Raw genomic sequence first — 12,430 nt, 5'->3', positions numbered from 1 at the left:
CCGTACGAGGGCGAATGAGGCACGTTATAGACAGGCGCGGAACAAGCAGAACTCAATCTTCCGGAGGAAAAAGCGCCAGCAATAAGAACGAGATCGCGTAGTGATGTACCGCACTAAGTACACACGAAAGTTCTAAGAGAAGCTGAACCGCCCAAGCAGAGGCTTTGTGCCACAAGCCGACATGTGCCGAGACAATCACGGCAATTTTCTCATGAGATGGTCGATAGGTGGCGGCAGCATAACGATGAGCACCTCAATGGCGACGTTGCAAGTACCGAATGTGGCATGGTAACAGATCTAGGAGTATGTGCACACTCCCTGGCACCACTGCCGTATACTGCAAAAGTGTGATTCATATCAGCTCTAAAAGTTATAAAATACTGTGTGAAAAGTGGTTTTATAATTATTGAGTGATAAGTGCGCGTGTTTCTAGATGTGCATAGTATCGTAATTTTGTATGTGGACCGGTGGAACTGTGCCAAAATAATAAATTTTATATAGTTTTAACTCCCAACGGCACTCTACAACCGAGGGAGAAAACAACAAAAGATAGCAGTGAGCTATCAATTTACCGCATGAAATTTGCTTATAAACTTGTATACAAGTTATGCTCTCTACCGCTAAAAAGTGAAAAAGTGAGGTTTTGTAAACAATTACAAAACCATTTTATGTGATGACTATAAGTTTCGCATCCGCGTATGTGACAAATGTAGCACACACTCTACGGCTATCGAAGATCAATAGCAATTAATTAGCAATAAGTGTATTAAAGTGCATATGCTGTTGTTTGAATAGAGTTTCTCGATTGTGTTGTGTTGAGTGAGCGAAATATAAACGAGTTGGGTGATCGCACACACAACGTTGGTGGCATATAAATTGCACAAAGAAAGCATATATCGAAAAACAGCTTTTGGGGAGACTGGGGTCAAAAGCTCCTAACTATATTTTTTTTTCTTTTAACTTTTAACTTTTTATTTTACTCAATCTAGCTTATGTAAATTCTAACTTAATTTGAAATAGTTTATTATTTATTAAAATTATTTTCTCCGTTTGTGCTTAAAAAATATATATATATATTTTTCCGTTGTTTTTCTTTTTTCTTTCCTCTTTTTTTCTCTCTCTTTTGCTTTTTTACCGTAGTAAAAGACCAGATCATAGGGCTCATAAAACTCTAAAAACCCACATCAATACTAGTGATAACGTAATGATTGCAGATCAAAACGAAGAAATCCTAGGGCCACGTGGAGTTAAGAGATTAAAAACCCAATTATGTCTGGGCTGACTACAAATTGTGTTGAGAAAATAAAAAATTCTTGGCGATTATAGGATCTAAAGTACGACCAAAATGATAACTAAAAACCTAAAGTTCATCCAAGCAAATCTACATCATGCAAAGGGTGCAACAGCTGTACTTTGCAAAAGATTCGCCGAGAGTAAACTGGATATAGCTTTTATCCAGGAACCATGGACAAACAATGGAAGGATATTGGGAATCCTTCAAAATTAATATATAAATTAGGGCAGTCACAACCAAGAGCTGCAATTTTAGTAAATGGAAGTGTGAATGCAGTTCCAATTACACAATTTATTGAACGAGACATTGTTGCTATAATGGTGGACGTACCAACAATCCACGGAAAAACGGAAATTTGTATAGCTTCGGCATACTTTCCGGGAGATGTGGATGATGTACCTCCACCAGAAGTAGCAGCTTTTGTCTCTTATTGTAGGAAGCTAAATAAAGCTTTCATCATTGGTTGTGATGCAAATGCTCATCATACGATATGGGCTAGCACAGACATTAATAGTAGGGGAGAACACCTCTTACATTTCATTTCAAAAAATGAGATCGATTTATGTAACAGAGGCGAAGAACCTACCTTTACAAATGCAATTAGACAAGAAGTTTTGGATTTGACATTGTGTAGCCCTACACTCTCGGAAAAAATCAAAAATTGGCATGTGTCAGAGGAGATTTCTTTATCTGATCACAAGCATATACTGTTTGAATATGAGGCTGGTTGTCAACTCATAGAAACTACAAGAAATCCTAGAAAGACTAACTGGGAGATCTACACTTCAAAACTTTTATCAGGAATGGATAACTTAAATGACATTCCAAACTCTCGTCATGAGCTTGAAGAAAGTGCTTCAGCACTTTCGAGCATAATTAAACAGGTTTTTCATGACAGTTGTGCACCGAAGAAACGCTCTTCAACTAGAGATGTTCCTTGGTGGAATAGCAACCTGCAAAAACTGCGTCGTAAAACCCGGAAGTTATTTAACCGGGCTAAAAGAACACAACAGTGGGAACAATACAAAGAGTCCCTCACAATTTATAACAGGGAAATTCGAAGGTCGAAGAGGATAAATTGGAGGCACACATGTGAAAACATTGAAAGTACTCCGATTGTTGCTAGATTGCAAAAAGTCCTCGCCAAAGATCATTCAATAGGTCTTGGAACTCTTAAAAAAGAAGACGGTTCTTTTACGAAGAGCTCCTAAGAAATTTTAGAAACAATGATGAAAACACACTTTCCGTGTTCTATTGTTGCGTTCACTGAAGACCAGAATACATCTGTATCGCAAACTGAGGCCAATAAAACCAGGAGATATATTCATGAAGATGATGATTCAACTGTGTTAGAAGGTGCCAGGAGTGATGCAGGCATTCTGGCCGATCAAATTATTACTGAACAAAAGGTTAAATGGGCGATTGATTCCTTCGAACCCTTCAAAGCGCCAGGTAGGGATGGAATTTTTCCTGTACTACTGCAGAAGGGTAAAGAAATCCTAACACCTATTTTAACCAAGTTGTTCCGATTAAGCTTATCATTAAGCCATATCCCTACAGCTTGGAGAGAAGTGCGAGTCACTTTTATTCCGAAGGCAAATAAGAAGGATAAATCATCACCAAAATCCTTCAGATCCATAAGTTTATCATCCATTATTTTGAAAATAATGGAAAAACTACTAGGCGAGTATATCAAATCGTCATATTTAGTTAAAAGCCCATTGAGCCAAAACCAATTTGCATATCAAGAGGGCAAATCTTCTGTAACAGCACTTCACAAGCTGGTTACAAAATTGGAAAGATCCTTTGAAGCAAAGGAGATTTCACTTGCTGCGTTCCTTGACATTGAAGGAGCGTTTGATAACACATCTTACGACTCAATGAGGAATGCTATGTCAAGACGTGGTTTTGACAGATGTATTGTTGATTGGATTGGGGAAATGTTATCAAAAAGAGAGATATCATCTAACCTTGGCAGCTCATCTATAACCGTTAGAGCAGTTAAAGGGTGCCCACAAGGAGGCGTGCTATCACCTCTATTGTGGTCTTTGATAGTTGATGATCTCCTCAAAAAACTGGAGGCACAGGGCTTCGAAATAATTGGCTTCGCAGATGATGTAGTCATACTAGTTCGTGGTAAATATGACAACGTTATCACTAACAGAATGCAAACTGCTTTAAATTTAGTCTCCTCGTGGTGCGATAAAGAAGGCCTTAACATAAATCCTTCCAAAACCACGATCGTACCGTTTACACGACGGAGAAAATTATCAATTACTAACTTGAAATTGAAAGGAATTATTTTGGAACTTTCAAATACAGTCAAGTATCTTGGAGTATATCTTGACAGCAAACTGAATTGGAATCTACATCTTGAGCAGGTAGTTGGTAAAGCTACAAGTGCTGTATGGATCAGTAAGAAAACTTTTGGTAAAAAATGGGGATTGAAACCGAAAATGATCCACTGGATTTACTCGGCAATTGTGAGACCCAGAGTTACCTATGCGTCACTGGTCTGGTGGCCCAAAACAAATGAAAGATTAGCACAAAAGAAGCTGGAAAAACTTCAATGATTAGCTACTCTTTCAATTACTGGTGCAATGAGAAGTACACCGTCTAAAGCGCTTGACATTTTACTTCACCTTCTTCCACTGCATCAATTTGTTCAATTAGAAGCTGCAAAGAGTGCATTGAAGCTCAAAAGAACTACACAACTCTTTGAGGGTGACCTAAGAGGACATCTCAGTATTTTGAAAACAATCAGTATCAGCTCTTTAATCGTTAATAATAGTGATTGGATGAGCAAAAGATACAATTTTACACGCTCTTTTGAAGTGATTAATCCGGGGCGAAATCTGTGGACGAATGGTGGCCCAGAACTACACCCAGGATCAATCGTTTTTTACACTGATGGTTCGAAATTGAACGATAAAGTAGGCGCAGGCGTGACTGGCCCCGGGATCAACATATCAATCCCCATGGGCAAATGGCCTACAGTTTTTCAAGCTGAAATACAGGCGATATTAGAATGCAGTAATATTTGCTTACGCAGAAACTACAGACATTCAACGATTTGCATAATGTCTGATAGCCAAGCAGCTCTAAATGCTTTGAAATCAGCAACATGCACGTCTAAACATGTTTGGGAGTGTATTCAATCACTTCAACAATTAGCTTTCCGCAATCAGGTGAAGCTATTTTGGGTTCCTGGGCACTGCGGAATTGAAGGAAACGAACAAGCCGATATGTTAGCAAGACTTGGATCGTCTCATCAATTCATAGGACCAGAACCATTTTGTGGCGTGTCTGGTTGTTCTCTCAGAATGGAGTTTAAAACATGGGAACATGAGAAACTAAAATCCAATTGGGAAAACACCACTTTTGCGAGGCAGTCGAAACGTTTCATAATACCAGACGTTTCAAACACTCGTAAACTTTTAGAACTTTCTAAAAGAGATCTAAGTTCTTTTACTGGCCTTCTTACTGGTCATTGTCCGAGCCGGTATCATCTGAAGCTGAATGGAAAACTTCAAGATGATGTATGTCGCTTTTGCGGCATAGATACAGAAGACTCGGAACATTTGTTGTGCCGTTGTCCGGCAATTTTAGCTAACAGAATAAGGTTCTTCGACAAGGGGCTGATAGAACCCTTTGAGGTCTGGAGAACAAACCCCAATGCGGTAGTACAGTTCATTCGAACTGTAGCACCGTGTTGGGATCACGCTAACAGTCAAGGTTTGATTATTGCTAATACCAATGGTGATACTTCAACTTGACATAGCAAAATAAAACTGGGGCATTTGTCACAATGGATCTAAAAACTGGTCGCAGTGACTTATATACCCAACAAGGAATAACATAATGTGCACAGGACAAAAGACTTCCCGCCCCTGACCTCCAAAAGATTGAGGAGGAGGTTGGACGGTTGAAAAACAACAAAGCCGCTGGAGTAGATCAACTACCAAGCGAGCTTCTAAAATACGGTGGAGAAGCACTGGTGAGAGCACTACTGGGTCATTACCGAGATTTGAGAGGAGAAAGTATTACCGGAGGAATGGATGGAAGGCATCGTGTGTCCCATCTACAAAAAGGACGACAAGTTGGATTGCGGGAACTATCGCGCGATCACACTACTGAGCGCTGGCTACAAGATACTCTCTCTCAAATTTTATGCAGCCGTCTATCACCGATTACAAGAGAGTTCGTGGGGCAATATAAGTCCGGATTCATGGGTGAACGCGCTTATACGGACCAGATGTTCGCCATCCGCCAGGTGTTGCCGAAATGCCGTGAATACAACGTGCCCACACATCACTTGTTCATCGATTTTAAATCGGCATATAATACAATCGATCGAGACCAGTTGTGGCAGATTATGCACAAATACGGATTTCCGGATAATCTGATACGATTGATCAAGGCGATGATGGATCGACTGATGGGCGTAGTTCAAGTATCAGGGACACTCTCGAGTACCTTCCCTTCGAATCTCGCAGAGGGTTACGGCCAGGTATTGGTCTTTAATACTTGCTGTTCACCATTTCTTTAGAGGATGTTATTAAGAAAGCGGAGAACGAATGATTTTCACGAAGTCCGTTCAGCTGCTTGGCGAATCGGATTAGTCATTGACGCGTCGAAGCAAAGTACATAAAAGCAAAGAGCTCCAGGGAAGGACCACCGCGCCCGCCACCCTCAATTCCTATCGATGGTGATGAAATAGAGCCAGTTGAAGAATTCGTGAACTTGTGCTCATTGGTGACCTCCGACACCAGCTGGAAAATTCAGGGGCGCATTTTGGCAGGAAAACGAGCTTACTTTGGACTCCGCAAAACTCTACAATCGAAGAAAGCTCGCCGAAGCTCACACGAAGTTTACTATCTACACAGATCGAAAAAAGAGTGTAAAATTCTGTGACATATGATGCACATAATTGGAGCGTGGGATGTCACAGAAGTTTACATGACATATCATGTGAAAATCATAAAATGTCATGTAAACTTCCACTATATGTCATGTAATTCAGCATGACTCTGAGTGTTTAGATGACATATAACACAAATTTACATTATATATCATGTAAACCATTATAACACTAAGTTTACATGACTAAAATGAAGTTTACATGACGTGTAAATCTCATTATTTTTATCTGTGTACATAACGCTGATCAGACCGGTAGTCCTCTATGGGCACGAAACATGGACTCTACGTGCAGAGAACCAACACGCCCTTGGAGTTTTCGAACGGAAGGTGCTGCGTACCATCTACGGCGGAGTGCAGATGGAAGACGGTATTTTGAGAAGGCGAATGAACCACGAATTGCATCAGCTACTCCACACCGTGAAAATCGGGATAATCGGGAGGCTACGGTGAGCGGGTCATGTCATTAGGATTTCGGATAGCAACCCGACTAAAATGGTTCTCGCGAGCCACCCGACCGGTACAAGAAGACGTGGTGCGCAGCGAGCTAGGTGGGTCGATTAAGCGCAGGGCGATCTGTGGACCCTTCGCAGAGTGTGGAACTGGAGACACACAGCTATGGACCGAGTAGAATGCAGACGACTCCTATGTACAGCAGGTGCCACTTAGGCCTTAGTCTGATCGACGATATCATCAGTGGAAGCCGGGCCTACTATGAGCTCCACAAGAAACTGCCGTCGAAAAATATTCATCCCCGCACCAAATGCACAATGTGAGAATGCCGAAAAACAACCCTGCAAAGCTCGTGTTTACATGAGATCCGAATTGTATAAGAATACCTGGAGTACAGTATAAAAGACGGGCGAACGAGGTCTCCTGTTAGCCTAGTGGTTAAGGCTATGGATCGCCAATCCGGAGACGGTGGGTTCGATTCCCGTTCCAGTCGGGAAAATTTTCTCGACTCCCTGGGCATAATGTATCATTGTACTTGCCTCACAATATACAAATTCATGCAATGGCAGGCAAAGAAAGCCCTTCAATTAATAACTGTGGAAGTGCTCAAAGAACACTAAGTTGAAGTGAGGCAGGCCAAGTCCCAGTGGGGACGTAGAGCCATAAAGAAGAAGAAGAAGAAGATCACTTGAAAAAGTAAAGGGTACCTCGTTCCTTCCATGGCACGGATGAAAAATCATTCTCCCAATTTCACCCAGAAAGCCCCGACCATCATAATCGTTTAGCAAATTAGTCAAGGAATCGCTCGCCGGAACACCTCCTTAAAAGCTGCACACGCGCCATCAAAGGTGACCCAAATACTCCAATTCGGGAGACCCACCCATCTTTCATACTCGCCTCTTTTTCATCAACTTATACCTGCCTGCAAGGGCTCTGCGGTTACCGTCCTGGATTTTTGTATTTTTTTTGCATATTTTGGGGTCGGCGAGGATTAACCTTCCTTAAATCGTTCATTTAGCCACAGTGAGAAGCGGTAATTGTGAGTAATTTTATGTATTGCACACATGACCCACTTTGGCGGAGCAGCAAACGACCCAAGACGACCCGCATTGCGGCCCGCCCGACAACGACGACGATGCGTTTGCCAAAAAATATAAGAAATGCCCTCCGTAAAATAATGTACGACGACGACGGCGACGAGAAGCATAAACCCACAACATTCATCTCCGTTGTCGTACTTTGTGGTCGAATCCGCTTTGGGACCCTGGTGAAAAGCGAGCAAGACAGTTGCAAAGAGGAAACAATTGTTCGAAACGTTGTTGTTGGTTTGATGAGGAAAAAGGTTTTTGCGATGCGATGAACTGAAAAAGCTGTTATTCACATGAAGTAAGAATTCTTTCGGAGGTATAAAACAAAGCAAAAGTAAGTAAAATTGTTTTAAAATATTTGGCGATTACGTGTGTGAAGAATCAACATTATCGTTAAAATTCACAAAAATAAAAAAAATGTTAAAAACTTGAAAATAATATTAAAATTGCTTTCCAGTTTTTGTCCGTTTACGGAAGAATTTTACGCGTGCAGTCAACATGCTAACACCAGTTTCTTCAGCAGAGTGCATAATGCACCTTTCTCGGATCTCGTCGCTCTGCGGGTTCGAATTTGGGGACAAAACATGACACATGCACTGCAAAGCACATGGGTCCTGCAAAGCCGAAAAAAAATGCACCAAACCTTAAAAACCGTTTCCACTGCGGTTACCACAAAACACATAATAATGAAAATAATTCATAAAAATTTACATTTTTGTGTTTGCGACGAGGGATCGGTCGACCCGTGCGAGCCGTATGGGGCAGCCTGCGCGTAGAGGGCGTTTGGCAATTTTCGCCGAAATTATAAGGGAACCATTATTGTTTTCGGAGAGTCTCCCGCTGCCAGTCGGAGAGCAAGGGAAAACGGATTCCGATCGATTGGCCACAGAATGGAAAATGAAAGTTGACAATATGCAAATACCAGACAATAACTGATTGGGACCATGACTGGCACATTGTCGAAAAATGTCTCGAAAGATTGTAGGGCTTCGATTATCGTATGACATGTGACAATATGGGAAACAAGTGAAGGATATTGGAAACGGATCGTACTGGCGACAGCAGTGCACTATGGGTCTAGATTCGCATTCACAAATACAACGTACAATGTTTGTGCCAAATATTTAATTTTTAACACATAGTGTCTTTAAAAAAGCTTATTATTTTTTATTATTTTTTGGTCATTTTGGAACCAAAGTGGTCCCTCTTATTTAGTTGATCCATTATTTTGATTTCAACTTATTCTATTTAGTCATACCAAATGCTCAACAAAACTTTTGAGAACCTCATAACTTTCCAGAAGAATTAGAAATTTTATCTCAGATGATTCCTATTAATTTTACAAGAGTTTGTACAGATATTTGTCTATAGTTTCTTCCAAAAATACGTCCTAAGATTTTTTTTCGAAAAATCTTCCCGGAATTCCTAGTTTCAGTAATTGCTTCAAATATTCTTCCATGAGTTTCAGAGATGCCTCCAGACGTTCCTTAATAGTAGCCACCAAACATTCCTCTACTCCAGAGTTTTTAGTGTCTAAAAAATTTTCTGAAATTTCTTTGGAAGTTTTCTGAAAACATGCTCTAAAAGTGCATCAAAAAACTGCCCATGCTATTTGATGCTAATTATTATATTCCTGCAGAGTTACATCCACAAAGTTGTACAAGAATAGTTTCTAGAATTTCGCAAGACATTCTACTTTCAGTCCTGGGCACCCATGGTGGTGCAGAGGGCCGAATTGAAAGATTTCCATCCTGGGCGATTGCCAGCCATCGCCTTGACCTGTGACCAGGTCAAATTTCTTTCGGTTTGCAAACAGCAGCACAGATTTCACGTTCGAGTTGAAAATTCGGATTTTGGTGCGTCGACCAATCTGGTTGTTTTTCCATATATTTCCTTAACTCGCAAAGGCAGCCTTCGCTTTCTTGATCCGTGCACCTATGTCGATCTTGGTGCCGCCATCGGCCGCCATTTGGCTACCAATATATTGGAAGCTTTCAACATTTTCCACTGATTGCCCAGCTACCGTAAAGCTGGAAGGGTTGACCGTGTTTATATCCAACGATTCGTTCTTGTTGACGTTTACGGAAAGACCTGCCGCTGAGGAGCGATTGGCAAGATCATCGAGCTTGCTCTGCATATCAGAGCGCCGTTGAGCTAGAAGAGCAACGTCATCAGCCAGTTCGAAGTCATTTAGGTGCTCCATGGTAATGGGCTGCCAGACATTCCTCACTAAAAATCGCATCTGTCAAATGATGTAATTAAATTTAATTAGTGGAATTAAAAGCAGCAGTACTTAATCCGAGTTTTCAGTAACACGTCCAGGTTCATTATCAACTGTTATAGAGCTTCTTCCAAAATTTCTACTAAGAATTGCCTCTAAATAATTGTGAACATCCTTCAGGGATTTCTGCAAAAAATTGTCCAGATATTCCTCCAGGAATTCCTTGAGAGATTGATCTAAGATTTTTTTTTTAAATATTTCTTGATGCATTTTTTTCCAGAAATTTTTTTAGAGTTTCCTCTAAGAGTATATTCAACTCAGGGATTATTCCAGGAATTCATCTTCACAATTTCTTGCAAGAAATTGTGTAAAGATTAAAAGATCCGACCATGCATTCCTCCAGAGAATCTTTCAGGATTTTTTCCAGAATACTTTCTAGGAAATCATCCAGAGATAAAGTTTCTTCAAAGTTTTCTTAAGAAACTCTCATAGATTTTCTTTTTTTTTTAGTAAATTTGGAAAACCAACTCAGACATGGTTTGTTTGATTGTCATGCTGTCCTCGATAACATTTAAGGCAATTTATTGGACTATATACTTCAAAATCAATTATTCAATTATTTTTTTATATCATAGCAGACATTAAGGCAGTTCAGAATTCAAACATGTTAAAAATTCAGAAATCCCATATGTTCAATACACTATTTGGTGCAAAACTAGGGTCCTGTAAAATTTTCAGCCATTTCGGTGGTGATTTAATGGTGGCCATAATTTTACAGCGAGTTAAAAAAACCTGTATATTAAAATGAAAAAAAAATGATCGTGTTAAATGTTATTCGAGACGGTCTGTAAATTCAACTCTTATCTGACAAATAATTGATCCTGTTTTGAGAAATACACAGAAAAAAAAAATTCAATGTAACAGGTATGAATTTTTTTTTCAATATTTTAATTTTTCCATAATTTTAAATTCTTTTGAAATTTAATTTTTTTTTTTTCTATTCGAATTTTGGTTCGGTTGATGGCAGAGAAGAACCGGCTTCAGTCAATGTGTTTAGTGGTGGCTCGGCAGCTGAAGGCCAGATTCGTGCACGCATTGCCTTCGGTTGCTTCGACATAATTTTCACATTCGCATTTTGAAACGGTCGATGGCAAAGTCAGTGTCAAGACGGCGTTATGTCTGCATCAACTAGAAGAAAATAGCCACTGAATGGATTGATACTTGTCGGTGAGTTCGTTCCATATTATTAAAAAATAAACATAATTTTATATTGGAAATGAAACAATATTTTTCAGTATTTCCTTAAAAAAATGTTATGGTCATCATATTACTTAAGCTCCTCACTTAGAGTCACTTGGTCTCTTTTGTGTGTGTGTTTTTTTTTTACATTTACATTAATTTTTTTTGTGTATTTTTAAATTTGCAAAATGTTCTAACTGTTCATCATCTTCGGTGTCGGCATGTGAATGAAAATGAGTGTTTTAATTCGAATAGAGGTTGCATGAATTACTCACCAATGTGAATCCAGGACAAGTGACTTTTCTCCTTCTCACTAACAAGAACTTCTTCCCATGACAGTCGTGGGAAGATGAGATGATCTCGGTTCCTAGTAGTAACGCACCTCATACTAATACTCCTTCCCTTCCTCGATGACTCCCAAGCTCCATTTGTTGGTTCCTTGTGAAATTTTGATTGTTCTGACCAACACGTAGTAGCCACTACGAATTGTACGATCATCTATGCTCATGCTCATTTTTTAATACATTGGAATTCGCTGTAACTAATAGTTTTTCATTCTTCAATCACAATCACAAAATAAGTTACAGCTCTTGTGTCCACTAGTGCACTACGTGAGCGATTTTAATTGGAAGCTGTACTTACACTGTGTACAGCGCCCAAATGTATTATATTCTAATTCTACTATCGAAATAGTTGCCGTTGCGCTGCTTTCACTTTCTACCCTATCATGGTAGAATTATGAGCACGATGATGTTGATGTGTGGCTATTGGTTGTTCCTTTTTCCAGTCCGATTGGGGGTCCATGTATCCGGGTCCGTTTGAGCCATGGGCTCAGAAGAGAGTCAGTCTCAGCTGCTCTCAGGGGGAAAAAGGAACCGACGAAAGTGTCGGAGCTGGGATCGAACCCATGACCATCTGCTTATGAAGCAAACGTGTGACCAATTGCGCCATTAGGCTCTTGTATGCGTAGATGTAGGAAATAGTTCATTATGGCTGAAAGAGAAGTATATAAATAATTATTATAATTGAGAATCGAACTTATGTGCATTGGTTCATAACCACTTACCTTAGCATTCGCTCCATCTGGAATGGTATGTTAGGGGCCATCCATAAACCACGTGGTCACCCCGGGGGGGGGGGGGGGTGTACAGGCAAAGACCACGGTCCATACAAATTTCAAAATGTTTGTATGAACGATACACCAAGGGGGGGGGG

The sequence above is a fragment of the Aedes albopictus genome, chromosome 2 (genome assembly GCF_035046485.1).
Source record: "Aedes albopictus strain Foshan chromosome 2, AalbF5, whole genome shotgun sequence".
Taxonomy (NCBI): Eukaryota; Metazoa; Arthropoda; class Insecta; order Diptera; family Culicidae; genus Aedes; species Aedes albopictus.
This window is presented reverse-complemented; position numbering follows the sequence as displayed.